This window comes from Ambystoma mexicanum, chromosome 12, assembly GCF_040938575.1.
Source record: "Ambystoma mexicanum isolate Mex_15411 chromosome 12, UKY_AmexF1_1, whole genome shotgun sequence".
Lineage (NCBI taxonomy): Eukaryota > Metazoa > Chordata > Amphibia > Caudata > Ambystomatidae > Ambystoma > Ambystoma mexicanum.
Genome location: NC_090936.1, coordinates 1,125,249,486 through 1,125,268,272, shown reverse-complemented (window position 1 = coordinate 1,125,268,272; position 18,787 = coordinate 1,125,249,486).

Here is an 18,787-nt window from a genome sequence, read left to right as displayed (position 1 = left end):
GCAGGGCACCCTCCACCAGGCCCCCACACATGTCTCCCTGCACCCCCACCCCCCAGCAGTGCAGGACACCCTCCACCAGGCCCCCACTCATGTCTCCAAGCACCCCCACCCCCCAGCACTGTGGGGCACCTGCCAGCAGGCCCCCAGTCATGTCCCACTCATGTCCCCCTGCACCCCCACCCCCCAGCATAGCGGGGCACCTGCCAGCAGGCCCCCACTCATGTTTCCCAGCACCCCCTCCCCCCAGCAGTCAGGGGCACCCTCCACCAGGCCCCCACTCATGTCCCCCTGCAGGGCACTTGCCAGCAGGCCCCCACTCCTGTCTCCCAGCACCCCCACCCCCCAGCAGTGCAGGGCACCCTCCACCAGGACCCCACTCATGTCTCCCTGCACCCCCAGCCCCAGCAGTGCAGGGCACCCTCCACCAGGCCCCCATTCATGTCTCCCAGCACCCCCACCCCCCAGAATCCAGGGGCACCCTTCACCAGGCCCCCACACATGTCTCCCAGCACCCCCACCTCCAGCACTGTGGGGCACCTGCCATCAGGCCCCCACTCATGTCCAACTCATGTCCCCCTGCACCCCCACCCCCCAGCAGTGCAGGGCACCTTCCACCAGGCCACCACACATGTCTCCCTGCACCCCCACCCCCCAGCAGTGCAGGACACCCTCCACCAGGCCCCCACTCATGTCTCCAAGCACCCCCACCCCCAGCACTGTGGGGCACCTGCCAGCAGGCCCCCACTCATGTCCCCCTGCACCAGCCCCCCAGCATCCAGGGGAACCCTCCACCAAGCCACCACACATGTCTCCCAGCACCCCCACCCCCCAGCATCCAGGGGCACCCTCCACCAGGCCCCCACTGATGTCCAACTCATGTCCCCCTGCACACCCACCCCCCAGCACTGTGGGGCACCCTCCACCAGGCCCCCATTCATGTCTAACTCATGGCTCCCTGCACCCCCACCCCCCAGCAGTCAGGGGCACCCTCCACCAGGCCCCCACACATGTCCCCCTGAACCCCCACCCCCCAGCATTGCGGGGCACCTGCCAGCAGGCCCCAACTCATGTCCCACTCATGTCCCCCTGAACCCCCACCCCCCAGCATTGCAGGGCACCCTCCACCAGGCCCCCACACATGTCTCCCAGCACCCCACCCCCCAGCAGTCAGGGGCACCCTCCACCAGGCCCCCACACATGTCCCCCTGAACCCCCACCCCCGAGCATTGCGGGGCACCTGCCAGCAGGCCCCAACTCATGTCCCACTCATGTCCCCCTGCACCCCCACCCCCCAGCATTGCGGGGCACCTGCCAGCAGGCCCCCACTCATGTCTCCCAGCACCCCTACCCTCCAGCATCCAGGGGCACCCTCCACCAGGCCCCCACTCATGTCCAACTCATGTCCCCCTGCACCCCCACCCACCAGCACTGTGGGGCACCCTCCACCAGGCCCCCACTCATGTCCAAGTCATGTCTCCCAGCACCCCCACCCCCCAGCATCCAGGGGCACCCTCCACCAGGCCCCCACTCATGTCCAACTCATGTCCCCCTGCACCCTCACCCCCCAGCATTGCGGGGCACCTGCCAGCAGGCCCCCACTCATGTCCCCCACCCAACACGTCATCACAATCTAGATCCCTGGCCCTTATGGGCAGCCTCCACATGCCAAAGACCCACCCAAGTATTGCATCCACCCACTTAGAAATGCCAATGACATGATACAATATCAATGGCAAGTATGTAAATGAACACATGTCCCTCACATACACAGAATGGGTGTCAGTGAATGTCAAAACCCATATCATGATATGTAAAAAATGTATTAAAAGCAACATAAATGCAATAAAAAATAAACAAACGACAATGGGAATTAAAAACCAAAAGCAGCATGTCCGTAAAATAATGAAAAACCACAAATCATAATCCAAAGGAAAGGTGTCCAAAGTCACAGTTCAAAAAAGTAAATCCAAGATAAAAACAAAACCGAAAACCATTGCTCCATGGGTAAATTCCAAATAAAAAAATTAAATCCAACAGTCAACTATATACAGATAAACAATCCAGGGTCCATGATCCCAACGGAAGAAATGAAACCTATCTAATAATACTACCTAATAAAAAAACTATATACAAAAATGTGGTCCATTGTCCAAAAGGTCCAAAAAAAATAAAAAAAGCAAAGGAAACCTAACACTAACTACATAACTATTTACAAGGGCAGCGGGCTAGTCCGACGGCTCACTGGTTGTTGTCATGGGCCAGGGCATCATCGAACTCCTGTTCAATGGCTTGGAGGCGGGGATGTTCCCTGGCCCCGAGGTTTCGCAGGGATAATGCAGTGTCCAGCTCCAACTCCCTGCGAATACCCTCGAGGCACTCAGCCCGCCTCAGCGCCCTCCGCATGGAGTTCTCCGCCCTGACCATTGTGAGCCATTCCTCCTCTGCCCGCTGCCGCTCCTATCTGCTGGCCCAACCGCTCCCACACGGAAGACACTCCCATTGCAGGGTTCTCCTGCCCTCTGGCCGATGCCTGCCCCCCTGTCGTTGATGGCCCCGAGCCATGATGCCTCCCACGTCGAACCTGCCGCTGCCTCTGACGCAACTGCCTGTGCCAGCAGGATGGCATCCAGGCTGATGGAATCCACCGACGCCGTCGTGCCCGTGCCCTGCCCGATGATGCCGTCACATCCTCCATCTGCTGGGGTCCAGTTGCTGGTGTATCCACCCCTGCTGGACCTCCGACTCCCGACTGTGGCAGGGATGGGATCCCCACCGAGTTGGCTGCATTGGTCGGGGCAGGTCCACAGGGGGCCCTGGTGGCATCTGGGCTGGAAGACGGCATGGAGAACGACTGGCACATAGCCTCCACAGAGTAGGAGAGGGTCGCCAGAGTGCCCGACACATGTACGAAACCCCCGACCACGGCCGCTCCCAAATGGGCCACGTTGGCACGGTGCTCTTCGTGATGACGTGCGTGCTCCCCCGGGAAGCACGCACCTCATCACGAATGACACCCGTGCGCAACACAACACCAATCAGGACCTTGTCCATACGGCCAGGGGTACCCTCGTCGGCAGGTGGAGGGGAGTCAGATGAAATGGACATCCCCCCTACCTGCAGACGGGCCTGGGATGGGGCATCCCTGCTGGTGCATGGTGGTGCAGTCACAGTGTCAGGGACAGTGATATGCACAGGCACCTCCACGGCGACCTGTGCTGCCTCCTGCCCCTGCCCCTGGACTGCTCCACTTGCACCAGCAGGGATGCCCCCACCAGGCCCCATGTGCGGCTCAGTAGCGGCCTCCTCCTCCTCTGTGGAAACCACCAACCTGGATGGCTCCATCCCATCTTCTTCTACTGCAGCCATGGGGGCATCCCCGCCCCTTTGCTCCACAGAGTCGTCTCCGCCCTCTTCTTCACTTTGCGCTGTGTAGAGGGAGACATAGAACACAAGCATCAGGGTACTGTACAATGGTCCCCTAGACAAGAAGCAATAGCAGATGAGTGGCACTGTCAAAGATCACTTCCATCATGTCCCGCCACAACACATGGGTCAGTGCAGGCAAAACACATGCAGTAACAGGCATGGCGCATGCTATAGACATTAGCCAACATGTCCAAGGGACTCTTGAAACATACAATGTTGTTTTTGAACTCACATGCATCATGGGTCATGCCTATCATATGCACACACTTCACCGTACTTTCATCCATCTGGACTCGTACACCCCAGACACAGTGGATGCAAGGATAACTGTTAGGGAGAATTCTCTGTTTAGGCTGAATTTCCTAACCTAGTGAGTCCCCCAGCAGCTTTGCTGGATTTCGGGAGTTTGTTTTTTCCATCCTGCCAAGAGTGAGACTCTTTTCCTCCCACTCTTGGACATGTATGTGTGTAATTCATTTGAATGTCAATGTGTTGTATGGGCTATGGGGTCTTTTACTCCATAGGGTCTCATATGTTTTTCTATGTGTGTTACACCACACCCTATGTGCCGTAGCACTGGGGCGTCTTAGCGGACCCCCACCATAGACTCCTTACCCGGGGACTAACTACTGTCTCCCCGGGCATGTAAAGTCACCATTGGCTTTACTAGACGTAAATTTACTAACAGAACTAGTACAAACCATCTAATTGTGGACGTACTAGTAGGGGTAATTCCATTACTCATGGATCTGTTACTCGAGGGGGCACTGTCCCGTCCCCCCTCGTCGAGTTTTGGCTGGTGGCAGTGGAAACTACTTGTTATGTTCGACCCCGAACCTAACCCTATGGGATTCGTCCCATTTTTGGAGATTGATACTTTTCCTCGTTAATCTCTAACGTACCACCGGTCTACTTATCGTAAATAAGTTTATCGGATAGTATTTTCTGCCAGAACTCGGTTTTAAACATGGCGTCTGTGTTCGTCTCTGTGACTCCTAAACCAAAGGTTGAGCCCTTTGTTCCACTTTTGGCGGGCCTCTGTACAGAGACCCTCCAAAGTGGTGCTGAAGTGGGAGAATGGAAGACCAGGCTCCCGTCCTTCACCTCTCGCGCTTGGCCTAGAGGGTCACGGCCCAGACACCCGCCGCGAGAAGAGTTTGTCCATTTACCAGACGACCAGGTACCCTGGTACAGGAACATACGGATGTGTCCATCTGCCTGCCCAGCAGCCTGCACTGGCCATGCCGACACCTGCGACTCGGATCAGCTAGACTAAAATCTACACGTCGTTAGAGATGCCATGACGACCTAGACAACGGGAAGCACATCTGTACAAATATACACACTGAACATTTCCACACCAATCTACACGAAGAACATACTCAGTGCTCTGACGTAGGCGACAGGCATATTCACGGACGTGCATCTTTATTATTTTTACATAGGCTTTCAGAATGCAGAAACGCAAGACGCATCATGAACTCATCTATAACGCTTGCTCACGCTTCTCTTGAAACCCGTTACCACCATGAGAGGTGTAATGGAAACACGATACTGGTCATGGAAATATATGCTATTATAGCCTAAAAGCACCTATGCACCAAACGGACTACTTATGCACCAGGCCCGAGTAGGCCTCAAACAAGAGCTCCCGTGGACATTAACAAAGCAAGAGTCAGGTTGCTGATCCTGCAGAAAGAACCCGGTGGAGCAACCAGCCAAGGTCGCAATGTTGCAAACCCACATTCCAAGAACAAATCATCAAAGGCACGATGTTGCAACCTCGCACTCCGCGCCCCAACGATAAAGTCACGCCGGCAAATTAAACCAGACGCGCAGTAGAAAAAACAATATTAATTGTGCAGAATTCTGCCTCTTTCACGGTCCCTCCCCACGTGACCAAGCCGAACCTGACGAGATGCCAAAACCCAGGAGAGAAAAGGCGTCTGGGTCCCTCGCTACGAGACACAGGCCGATACACTTGAAAGGCTCAATGGACATCTGCTACAGTGGGAGCGGTCAGCCTTCCACCTATGAATAAATCCTCACATTGTCTGCAAGTACCCATATTGAAACATTGTTGCAATCACAGGTACACCGAGAGCTGGGAACAACGGTGGTCCCAGGCTGGGAAGCTCACGGGTGCACCAATCAGAACATGGGGCTCTTATCTCAGACGTCAGTAATATTAGCCAATCCTCAGGAGTCTTCATGTAACAATTCTTATGTATCTAATTGTAGGGACAACCCAGATATACCACCTGACTACACCTTGTCCACTAATATCATTCTCTATATGTGTACTATACTAACCCTACCACTCGAGCAACCAATTAAGAGTGGCGATAGGTTTTTTTTGTTAACTTTCTGAAGTGACGCAAGTAGCGCGTCATAATGCAGTAAAAGGGCCTGCGAGCCCCACGATTGTGTGTGTGTCAGGACGAACGCGTACGCTCCTTGACCCATCCCTGCCGTTTTGTCTAAATAAACAGCAGAGTCACCTTGCTCCTTGTGTGTGTCTCATACTCTATCTCATCTGGGATATACGGGAGGAGTTGGGGCCTCCCTGCCCGGAGGTCTGCGGACGGCCCGGCCGACCCCGGCAGAATTTCCCCCCGACAAGTTGGAGGCACTGCTGAGATCTGTTTAAGATCGACTTTTATTTTTAATTTTTCCAGGCACTCCCGTTGCGAGGAGGCCCGGCGGCGCGGCCCCCTCTGCCGTTGCCCCCTTCTGAGGACTACAGGACCATCGCGGAGCTGCGAGAAGACCGGACAGCGCAATCCGGATATTGGCCCTCGGGAGCCGGTTGAGAAGTATCCCGCCCGCGGTCGGTGAGTGTCCAGACGTGGTCCAGACGAGGGGAGGTGGCGAGCCGCTTGGAGGGGTGCACGCAGTCGAGCGGCCCTGCATCGAGAGAACTTGGTGAGCATGACACGCACAACAAGCAATGCGAAATTGTGAGGGAGGGGGAGGAAGTAAATAAGGGAGGAGGGAGGTATTGTACAGATGTGCGGCGAAGGTTTAACTGAGTGTTGCCAATGGAATGAATGGTAGCGAAACGAGTGCGAGAGCAGTCGGCTACGTTACGCGAAAGAGGTGGGCGGGGCACGAAAACATCACGTGCAGCCGCTCGTAAGACACTGATGGCCTAAATTGCGACTACGTGTGAGGGTGGGTGTGTGTGGTTTCCTACGATTTGACATTTATTGATCAATGAGTAGATGAGGTTCCCTATTGTTCGAGCAAGAAACTCGATAGGTAGATGACGTTTCCCTGTAGGCGGTAGCTAGTTACATAGTTGCCCAAAACGGAAGATAATTGGCTGGTTAAGCCCTCCTGTTGAGGGGCGTATCACACGCGAGGCGACGCAGCGTGCGCAGTCCGGTTATATTATTGATGAGATTACCTTGTTCCAGGAGAGACAGGAAGACAGCTGTAGGGTTAGCGGGGTAGATTGCAAGTGTATTTTGAACTTAAAGAACATAACAAGAATGTACCAGTAGCTCGAAGAAATCGGTGACGTCACCAGTAGGAATTTAATAGGATATCGCGAGCACAAGGAACTTTGGGTTTGAGAGTGGTGGGGAAGAGAAACATGATAAAGGAGCGGATACGGAGATAAACGATAAACGAGTGGATCGAAAGAGGAGAAGGGGAAAGGGGCGTGGCTGCGCACGGAGAACGCCGGCCACGGCAAGTGTAAAAGGGGGAGGAGAACGGGGAAACAGGACGACTGTATAAGATCGTCGTAAGGGGTACGCAGCCGCGGGGGGCTGCGTGCGCTTCGGCCGCAGGGGGCCGTAGGGGAAGGAAATAATATAACATCATACATATATACATATATTTGATTTTATTATTATTCTTTTTTATTTTTTTTTATTATTGCATAATTTGTAAAAGGATTGTCGTAAATCCCCACACTTGCGGGGCAAGGTAAGCAATACAAGGTTGTATATTGTAAACTGCTAGTAAAGGGAAGGGTAACAAGGGGAGTGCCACTATGTCATACGGGAGAGGGTCGGGAGGATGGGGGAACACCCTCACTACCCCACTACAACACATATGCACCACACTGCCACCACATAGGGAGAAATTAATTAAGTACAGCATAGAGTGGACCCAGGGGACGGACAACAAAATGTTAACACCATGGCCGCCTAATGGTAGTTTCGATCCATATGCCCAACATTCACTGCTAAACCATCTGCACAATACATACAAGGGGAAGAAGTTGGCAAATCATGTGGAGGTGTTTAACTTATGGAGGATGTTCCAGGGGTCCAGACCAGGACCAAATGGAATGTTCACTATGGGGGAAACACCGGAAGAAAAGGAGATTAAGAAAGAAGGAACGGATGGGGAAAAGGGGTGTGAAAGCACAAAGAATACGGGGAACGGAGGACAGGGAGGAGAAAAGATTGATAAATCAGACGACATAAAAAAGGAACCGAGCAATGAGATACCCATAACACCGGGAGTGAAAACAGAGGGAGGAGGGTTGTACCCTTTAAGAGAATTAGGAGAAATAGAAGGACAGTTAAGGGCGGCTGAAGGATACTCGAACCCGGCATACAGCCCTCCACCATATGTGGCTCATAGGAAGATACCAATGGGGGAGGGGAGGATTGGAGAAGAGCAGATTGTAGAGATAGGACATGATGAGTGGGTAGCTGCACAGATATTATTAAAATTACGGGGCTCACTAACGGGAGAAGAGAGGGAGGCAATAAAGAGAACAGATGAGGATAGTACAAGGGAGAGTGAGAGGAAGGGGGAGGAGCTATTACAACAAAGAGAAGAGATCTTGGAGGAAAAACTGGCAAAACTAAGGGATGAGCAGAACGAATTAATAAAACAGCTTGAGAAAGAGGAAAAGGAGAGAGTGAGGAGAAAAAAAGAGGGCAAAGATGAATTGGAAAAATTAAGGGAACGAAATGAGGAGCGAAGGATAGAAGCTGAAAGGGTAAAAGCAGCAGCAGACAGGGTGTCAAGAGCAGTGTTGAGAGAAAAAAAGAAGGAAGAAGAAGATAAGGAAAGGGAAATGGAAATATGGAGGAGGAGGGTAGTATCAGAGGCAGCTAAGAAATATGAAGAGGGGAAAGAACTAGAAAGAGAAAGGGTGAAATGGGAAAGGAAGAAAGAGGATGAAAGAATATTGGAACAGATGAGCAACGAAGTAATGGAGGAACTAAAAAGGAAAAGAGAGGAAAATAGGGAGATGGAGGAGAGGAGTGAAGGGGAAAGAGAAGGGAGTAATAGGGAGAGTGAAAAATGGGGGGATGTATATAGAAGTAGAGAAGTAGCAACAACATCGACACCAGGGGGAGCAGTTGGTAACAAAGGAAGAGGAGAAATGGAGCTAATAGACTTAGAAACAGTAACAGTAAAAGGGAAAAGGCAGAGTGGGGGATACCATTTATGACTGATTTTTGCAGTGAGGAGGAAGAAGGAGTAGATAGGGGGGGAAGAAAGAGTGAAAGGGAAAGCTTAGATAAGCTGTACCTCACTAGAACAAACATAGACTCGCCATGGATCAGTAAGAGAAGGGAGGAGCTAGAACGAAGTGAGGAGAGGGTGCACAAACTAGTGGAAAAACAAACCCATGAAGCCACACTATCATTGCGCCCTACATGCTCACACGCTCGCTGCGCACAATAAAGCTTGCGCCCTTCATGGACGAATTGACTCCCTATGCATGTCGGCTTAGAGACCTCCCTAGCCGCAGGCAAGACAGACAAATAAACATACCCATATTAAACACAGGAAATGACGAAAAAAGGGGAAAGGAAGAAGAGGGAGGTAGGAGCAGGGGTAGTAAGGAAGAATTTGAAGTAGTAAAGGAAACGGGGGAAGAGGAGGGGTGTGAAGACTCAATATTATGGAGCGTAAAGGGTGACACAAGACAGAATTTAATGCCACTGTTGGAGAGAGGAGGGGTTAGACCACAGTATGTACCTTGGAAACATACGGATAAAGAAAATATAAAATGTAGGCTCCCATCACTAAGTGGAGGTGCGGGTAAGTGGATATATGAAATGGAAAAACACACCGCAGGACAGAAACTAGCAGTAGGAGATGTGAAGGGCCTGTTAATATCAATATTAGGGGATAGAGCGGATGACATTTGGAAGAGAGCGGGATTCCATGGGGTAACAATAACGAACACATCGCATGATGGGGCATCATTTGCAAACTGCAGACATGCGCTATGGCAGGCACTGAGAGTGCAGTACCCAGACACATCAGACATAGGAGCCATTACTTCCCGTAAGATGGGTGAGAATGAGGATCCTGTTGATTATATCCAGGATATTCAAGAGAAGTGGCGCATGGAAACTAGAGAACAATGGGACAAAACACCAGCCATATTTTATCATATACTAGTACAAGGGCTCCCAGAAGGAGTTCAGAAACAACTAAAGAAAGTAGTGGGGATGGAAGCAAAACCATGGCCAGAAATACAACTGACTATAGTACATCACTGCAGGACATGGCAAGGAAAAATGAAACAAAAGGAAGAGGACAGGAAAACAGAAGAGGCCAAACTAGTACAGAAAAAACTTACTAAATACACAATGGAAGGGGCACTAATAACTACGCCCACACCAATGGCCCAAAGCCCAACGCAAGTAGTGGCTGCACAAGATCCCGCTCAAATAGCGCCTCCACAAAGTGTAATACAGCAAGTGCCGCCTCTGCAATTACACGCACCAAACATGGGAGGAGGGTACCCAATGCAAGGAACTGGGTATTATAGTTATAACAGAGGGAGAGGAGGATTTATGAGAGGGAGAGGATACGGATATAATACCCAACAACAGGCTGGGGGACTTAGAAATTACTACCCCACAGGGCAACCCGTATACCAGGACAACACAGGGAGCTTCCCATGGCAAAGCAGGGAACCACCCGTGTGTTGGAGCTGCGGACTATTAGGACACATGTCATGTACATGTAGGGTCAGGCCAGGAACACCAGCATGGAATGAACAAGCACAACCTAGGACCTCACAAGAACAGCAGGGCATACAACAACAGCAGATGTCACGACAAGGGAGTGACCAACAACAACAAACAACACAACAGCCACAAACATATTCACTGCCACAACAACAAATAACACAGCAACTGCCACCGCCACAACAACAAGTAGCGTTAATACAACCACCACCCCAAACTCAACAAACGCAATTGGGTAGGGTGACGGTGTTGGGACACAACCCTTACACAGGGAATGGCCAATCATTGTACCCCCAATAGGTCAGCCCACAGACGGCCTTGGTGTGTCCCATCCAGTCAGTAACACCTAATAGTGCGGAGGAACCACGCATAGAGGTAACGATAGGTGACAAAAAATTATCATTCCTTGTTGACACCAGGGCAACCCGGTCTTACATAAGGGAAGGTAAATTTAAGATGTCAGGCGAAGCCATGAACAACCAAGGATTTTCTGGGGCTAAAGGGTTGGTTCCATTTACTGATAACGTTCCCTTATCTATTGGAGATTATGATCTGTCAGTCCCACTTTTGTATTATAGTGCCTCACCAGTAAATATACTGGGGAGGGACATAATGAACAGGTTGAATATGACGATCTCCTTTACAGAGGATGGCATAATTTGCTCTACTCCAGGGATTAACATGCTCGCAGCACGACAGATTTTGCAAGCATACTGTGGACAGACAGCGATTAGGGCGGAGCCAGTAGATGGCGAGCTATTCCAGTATGGCACAGACATGGCATTTGCATGGATGCCAGGGATAGAAGGGAGAATATGGAGGAGGCCAGCAGCCTATCTGTTCCGACCAGAAACACCAGTTAATGAACTAGAAGGAAAGGTGTTTGTAATGGACATCGAGAGCATTATTGCAACAGCTGATTATGTTGCTGTGCACGCCCAAGATAAAGAAGGGAGAGCATGGAGGGCAGTGATAGCACTAGCAGAAGGATGTAGGCTGACCCAGGTGTCAGATGAAGAGCTGTTCTCAGAAGAAAAGGAGGAAGGTGAAATGGTGTTCATGATGAGTGTAGAAATATGGCTAAGAGTGGCTCACAAACAAGTAGCACAGAAAATTGCAATGGCACTTGAGGCACCCGCAGGCACCCCAGTCCCATTTTTTAAGGAGGATATGTCAAAGGTGCCCAAATCATTATGGACTATTAGCCCTTATGACGTGGGATGCATAAAAAGCATAGGGGGTGTAAGGATAAAATTGAAAAAAGGTGCCATACTACCAAGAGTGAAACAGTACCCATTGTCAAAAGAGGCAGATGAGGGCATATATGAAACCATAACGGCCCTTATAAACAATGGCATATTGGTCCCCTCAGAATCACCATGTAACACAGCTGTGTACCCGGTGCGCAAGGCTAAAGGGGGGTCTTGGCGCTTCATACAGGACCTCAGACCCTTGAACAACATAGTAGAAGCAGAGTATCCAGTAACAGCAAACCCGGCCACAATATTGTGTGGCATTCCAGCAGAAGCATCACGATTTACAGTGATTGACCTTAAAAATGCTTTTTTCTCAATACCATTACACCCAGACTCACAAGATTTGACAAGCTTCACTTACCGAAATACAAAGTGGAAACATACCAGATTACCACAGGGGTATTGTGAATCACCCTCAATTTTCAATAGAGTAATACAGATGGATTTGGGTAACGTTGAGGTGGAAAGCACAGTGTTACAGTATGTGGATGACATAATAATTTGCAGTACAAACGAAAGTAAATGTAGAGAGGACTCCTTAAAAATGTTGACAATATTGGCTGAAAAGGGGTACAAGGTAGACATGGAAAAGATACAATACTGTCAGGAACAGGTACTTTACATTGGCCAACTGATATCCCAACATGGAAGAAGGATTGCACCACAAAGAGCACAGGCCATCTCAAGCACTCCCGTGCCACAGACTGTGAGAGAACTGCAGCAATTTCTGGGGCTGTGCAACTACTGTAGAGCATGGGTATTTGATTACAGCTCATACATAGGACCCCTGCTTGAGGGTTTGAAGGAAGCAAATAAAGGGGAGAAAAAGTTGGGGTGGACTATGGAAATGAGGGAGGCATTTGACGAATTGAAAGACGCGATATCAACTGCTCCAGTACTGGCATCCCCAGACTATGAGCGACGCTTTTTTATATTTTCACATTGCGACTCAGCAGTGATGAAAGCAGTATTGGCCCAAAAAACGAGCATGGGCTATAAACCAGTAGCATTTTACAGCGGTCACTTAGACCCTGTGATGTTAGGCCACTTCCCTTGTGAACAAGGTCTTGCTGCAGCTGCTTTTGCAGTAGAAAAAGCATCAGCAATAACTATGGGGTGTCCAACTACACTGTTTGTGGAACATGCACTATTTGCGATATTGAATAAACCTAAGTCCACACTAACGACACAGAGGGCATCAGGTTATGAGATTATTTTTTCTAAAGCTGAACTAGCAATTGTTAGATGTAGCACGGTTAACCCTGCAAGGTTCCTAGCAGAAGTAATTGAGGAGGGAGATTACGCCCACGACTGCACCCAAATAACTAAAATGTACTCATGTACTAGAAAAGTTGAAGAAAACGCACTAGAGGGAGGTGAGCTTTTGTTTATTGATGGGTCATCAACTATTGATCAAGGAGATGGGATACGAAGGACTGGGGCAGCAGTAGTAAAAATGATGGAGGCCCCGGTGTGTGTGGCTATGAAGTGTGTACAATTACCACAGCATTACTCTGCTCAAGCCGCGGAACTGGTTGCACTAATATTGGCATTAAAGGAAAGTTTTAATAAACGAGTAACCATATATTCCGACAGTGCATATGTTACATCCACTGTCCACTCAGGGTTATCAAAATGGAGAAGAAGAGGGTTTAGGAGAGCTGATGGCACTCCAGTACAACATGCCCTCTTGTTGGCTGAACTAATTGAAGTAATAAACGACCCCCAAGAACTAGCCCTAGTCAAATGCACCGCACACACCAATGGTGAAGACTACGTCTCAAAAGGGAATGCAGCAGCAGACGCACATGCGAAATATGCTGCATACTTTGGTGAGATATGGAACCCCACAGACTCACAGAGAGGGAGAGGGAGGGGAATAGCTAGGGAGATGTTAATAAGAGAAGGGTACACCCATCTCCCAGCCACACAGATTATGGAGCTACAAGCGGCTGCACCAATGGCCGAAAAAGAAGTATGGGTAAAAAGAGGATGTACAATGTCACCAACCGACGCACTATGGCGCCAGGGTGGCACTGGGAAAGTTGTAATACCGTTGGCACTGTTAAATACCGCCCTGAGCCAATTACATCACCCTGCCCATACAGGCAAGGAAATAATCGCAGCACGAATTAGAGAAGATTGGTTTTGTCCTGAGTTAAACTCTCATGTGTCAAATTTTATCAGCAATTGCCTCACATGTCAACAGTTTACGGCCGGTCATACTCTAAAAGTGATAAGAGGTACCATACCCCGGCCAGAAGGACCTTTTCGGCACCTTCACATTGACTATGTTGATATGATCAACATATGTCAAGGTAATAGGTATATGATTGTAGTAGTATGCCCATTTTCTAGGTGGACTGAAGCAGGGCCCTGTTCACACCCTGATGCGTTTAGAGCAGCCAAATTCATAGTAAGGGAGGTCTTCCCCAGGTGGGGAGTGTGCGAGGTGTTAAGATCAGACAACGGCCCACATTTCGCAAATGAAATGTTCCAGCATATCACATCCCTGCTGAACATTAAACACAAATTTGCATGTGCATACCACCCACAGGCTAATGGTGTATGTGAACGCCTGAATGGCTTATTGAAGGAGGCAATTGCAAAAATACAACAAACAACAAAGAAAAGTTGGTTGTATTGCCTTCCGTTAGCTTTATTTGAACTAAGAAATAGGCCAGGGTCCGACCACCACCTCACCCCTCACGAAGTGGTTACTGGACGTCAAATGCGCCTTCCCCTAACCCCAACGTCAAGGGCATTCACCGACCACGAAAGTTCAGCGAGTGTGTTAGGTGATGAAATGTATCAATATGTGTCTTCTTTGATTACTAGTGTCGTGTTTGTGTCTCAACAGCTCGAGCGCACACGGGGCGGGTCTATCAGCAATCAAGAAAAAGGCGCAAGTACAGAATTGGGAAAGGAGAACTTGTGCAAACTTGCCAAAGGTGACCACGTGCTACTTCGCAATTTCAATAGAAAGTGGAACGAGAAGAGGTTCACTGGCCCCCATCTGGTAGAGGACGTATCAACAAGAGCAGTAAAACTAAAGGATAAGCGTGCCTGGAACCACCTACATGACGTAAAGATCTACAAACTGCAGACCCGCCCCAGCGCCAACGACAGGTCCATTGGAAGAACAGCAACAACATCCCTGACAGCGGAAGAAAGTTCCACCACAGACAACGACCCAATTGTTCCCTCGGAGACGATAACTGACGAAGAAAGGGGTGATCCCCATACTGCCCACCCCATGGTCACACGCTCAAAGAGTAAAAATACTTCCGCCATCTGAGCGCAAACCGTGCGTGGGAGCAGCTCTTCGCCTGGGCACTGAATGACTACTTGATAGGGAGAGCTTAAAGGAAACAAAACTAACATTTAATAACGAGCACTTTTGAGAATTTTTAGGCGGGCAACTTTAACGTCGCAAGAATACGCTGCCAGGACTGCAGCAAGGTAAGAGCAAAATGCCGGTGAGATTAGCATATGTAATAAAAATAATAGGGATTTTTATGATCACCGGGTTCTTGGCTGCCTCTGTCTGGCAGTACAGCTATGCTATCAATTTTATTGCTGCACCCAAACCTAATATACCCCCGTTCCCTGCTGCAACAGGTGTTACGTCAGGTGGTAATAGTAACATTGCACCCAAGCAAAATAGAGTTAAACGCAGCACATACTCAGACAATAAAGGTATTGATAATTATGTACAAGATTCAGCACACGTCACAAACAACATATGGTACCAGCACATGACCCGCATTGGTAAGCAGACAACTGAGGATAGCTGTTACGTTTGCTCATTAATACCATACGCCATGAGCGCTTCACGAACATTTGTTGCCACAGAAATAGATGAAAAGACAGCACAGTGCATAATATATTTGGCCCTGTTCCAAACGAAAGGAAGATTTCAAGGAACAGTAGTGCACATGACATGGAAAACACGAGACTCATACCCATATGAAAACAACTTCCTCAAGACCTATCTGAGTTATCACAAGACCAGTTTACATGCTGAAGCATTCAAATACATAACAAGTGGCCCTGCAAAAGGAGAAACAAAGAAGGCAACACTGCAGTATCTACCATGTGATTGGTACGCCACTGAAGTTCCGGGTAAACAAGGATGCTGGGAGAGGCCGCTACTGACGATAACAGGAAAGGTGTATCTGGACAACAGCTGGGAGATAGGAGTGATTGGCAGCAACATGGTAACAAAAGAAACTATCTCAACCATCGAGACACACAATCATCGATGTTGGACGACGTGGATCAAGTATGTACCAATGCTCACGTGGGTAGAAGAAGATGAAGACCCAATAACAATACTACCATTGACTGCGCCCAAAGTATGCTACCAGCATAAAGGAGAGGTGGACGTAGGATATAACACCAATTGTGCAAGCGTGATGGAGTTACCTGAGGGGGGAGCGGGAACAGCAGTAATAATGGACCATTATTGGGCCTGTGGAGAAAAGGCATATCATACACTGCCTCCCCTGTGGAATGGTGTGTGCACAATGGTACACGTCAATGTACCATCACTAGTGGTACCTAAGAAGCATGTCGATGTGGCGAAATTTCCTAAAATGGATGAAGGGGATAAGAGAAGAAAGAGATCTGCACCACTTCAGAAGGAGCAAGAGAACAGGACCAACAGCAATGATACTGTCCTAAATAGGAGAAAAAGACAAGGAGAGCCACTGACAGGAAATTACCTGTGGGGAAGGTCGGAAACGGAACTAACATCAATACCGCCAGAACACAGACTATTCAGCATAGCAGCAATGTTCTTCTCCTCAATAATACATCCGGGACTGCAGACATACGCAAACGCAAAATGGCTCCAAATAACCAGATGGGAACTAATGATGACCATCAATTCAACAGTAAATGGGTTCAACGCAATTAAAGAGGAGCTGCGAGCTGTAAGGATGGTAGCACTCCAGAACAGATATGTATTGGACCTTCTCACAGCAATGGAAGGAGGAGTTTGTGCAAAGATAGGACAATCTTGCTGCACGTTCATACCTGCCAACGATGCTGACAATGGTACACTGACAGAAGCAGTTTCACAATTGGCCCAGATGCACTCCAAAATGATGGATGAAAGTAACGGTGTAGACAAGGATAAGAGCTGGTTTTCACTATTATGGTCATGGATGCCATCTTGGCTGTCAGATGGACTGAAAATAATAGTGGGGTGTACTATTTTGGCTGGAGCTACTCTGATCATAATTAGATTTTGGAAGGCCCGGAAGGCACGCACGACTGACGAGTTGCTGGAAATGGTGGGAATGCACCCCTTAATGCCAGCAGATGACGGCCAGCATACAGGTGTGATAATACAAGAGAGGGAGAAGTTGCGCACCCAAATCATCACCAACCATCTAGACCCACCATCAGTGAAGATCGAGAACCCGAGGAACCCCAGGAGCTACATAGGAAGATGGGTATACTGTACTCCTGGAGGAACATGTGAATATATGTATTGGTCATTTGAAGATCATGTAAACCATTATGGACATCTCGGAGGGATAACTAAGATATGGAGGGTAAGAGGAGATAACGAGAAGGATATGTTTGTGGTCGACAAGTCGACCAGAGGGGGGACTGAAGTGGGAGAATGGAAGACCAGGCTCCCGTCCTTCACCTCTCGCGCTTGGCCTAGAGGGTCACGGCCCAGACACCCGCCGCGAGAAGAGTTTGTCCATTTACCAGACGACCAGGTACCCTGGTACAGGAACATACGGATGTGTCCATCTGCCTGCCCAGCAGCCCGCACTGGCCATGCCGACACCTGCGGCTCGGATCAGCTAGACTAAAATCTACACGTCGTTAGAGATGCCATGACGACCTAGACAACGGGAAGCACATCTGTACAAATATACACACTGAACATTTCCACACCAATCTACACGAAGAACATACTCAGTGCTCTGACGTAGGCGACAGGCATATTCACGGACGTGCATCTTTATTATTTTTACATAGGCTTTCAGAATGCAGAAACGCAAGACGCATCATGAACTCATCTATAACGCTTGCTCACGCTTCTCTTGAAACCCGTTACCACCATGAGAGGTATAATGGAAACACGATACTGGTCATGGAAATATATGCTATTATAGCCTAAAAGCACCTATGCACCAAACGGACTACTTATGCACCAGGCCCGAGTAGGCCTCAAACAAGAGCTCCCGTGGACATTAACAAAGCAAGAGTCAGGTTGCTGATCCTGCAGAAAGAACCCGGTGGAGCAACCAGCCAAGGTCGCAATGTTGCAAACCCACATTCCAAGAACAAATCATCAAAGGCACGATGTTGCAACCTCGCACTCCGCGCCCCAACGATAAAGTCACGCCGGCAAATTAAACCAGACGCGCAGTAGAAAAAACAATATTAATTGTGCAGAATTCTGCCTCTTTCACGGTCCCTCCCCACGTGACCAAGCCGAACCTGACGAGATGCCAAAACCCAGGAGAGAAAAGGCGTCTGGGTCCCTCGCTACGAGACACAGGCCGATACACTTGAAAGGCTCTATGGACATCTGCTACAGTGGGACCGGTCAGCCTTCCACCTATGAATAAATCCTCACATTGTCTGCACGTACCCATATTGAAACATTGTTGCAATCACAGGTACACCGAGAGCTGGGAACAACGGTGGTCCCAGGCTGGGAAGCTCACGGGTGCACCAATCAGAACATGGGGCTCTTATCTCAGACGTCAGTAATATTAGCCAATCCTCAGGAGTCTTCATGTAACAATTCTTATGTATCTAATTGTAGGGACAACCCAGATATACCACCTGACTACACCTTGTCCACTAATATCATTCTCTATATGTGTACTATACTAACCCTACCACTCGAGCAACCAATTAAGAGTGGCGATAGGTTTTTTTTGTTAACTTTCTGAAGTGACGCAAGTAGCGCGTCATAATGCAGTAAAAGGGCCTGCGAGCCCCACGATTGTGTGTGTGTCAGGACGAACGCGTACGCTCCTTGACCCATCCCTGCCGTTTTGTCTAAATAAACAGCAGAGTCACCTTGCTCCTTGTGTGTGTCTCATACTCTATCTCATCTGGGATATACGGGAGGAGTTGGGGCCTCCCTGCCCGGAGGTCTGCGGA